The sequence below is a fragment of the Odontomachus brunneus genome, unplaced genomic scaffold (genome assembly GCF_010583005.1).
Source record: "Odontomachus brunneus isolate Ranch 3 - 2012 unplaced genomic scaffold, Obru_v1 Obru_scaffold_379, whole genome shotgun sequence".
Taxonomy (NCBI): Eukaryota; Metazoa; Arthropoda; class Insecta; order Hymenoptera; family Formicidae; genus Odontomachus; species Odontomachus brunneus.
The window spans coordinates 86023-86696 of NW_022639829.1; positions in this window are offsets into that span (position 1 = coordinate 86023).

The window sequence follows — 674 nt, forward strand, 5'->3', positions numbered from 1 at the left end:
GAACTGAAACTGAGGGGTGTATATCAGTTGGACACGGGGCAATTGGACACAGTCCAATCAAGTCGCTGTTCCAAGGGACAAATGTCTCTAATCACACAGTGCTGTGATTGGCTGTGTCCAAATGCACCGTGTCCAAGTGCACCGCTCCCAAACTGAGAGACGTTGAAAGGCGATTTTTCACTTGCGAGCAGCTGATTCAAAGGCAACAAAGAAAGGGTTTTTTTTTACATCGGATTGTGACTAGGGATGAAAAATGAATATTCTACGATAAGAAGAAAAAATACTACGCTATGCCCGGTCAATCGTTGCCATCGACCTCAACATCAACACCAAAGCCGAATATTCATGATTCGAAGGTCATGCTGTGTATCTGGTGGGACCAAAAGGGTGTTGTATACTATGAGCTGCTACAACCTGGCGATTCCATTACGGGCCATCGGTATAGGCTACAATTGATTCGTTTGAGCCGTGCATTACGAAAGAAACGGCCGGAATGCGAGCAAAGACATGACAAAGTTATTCTTCTGCATGATAACACTCGGCTTCATGTCGCAAAAGTCGTAAAAAATTATTTGGAAACGCTCAAGTGGGATATTTTACCGCACCCGCCGTATTCGCCGGACATTGCTCCTTCTGATTACTGGTTGTTCCGACGGATGCAGCACGATTTGGCA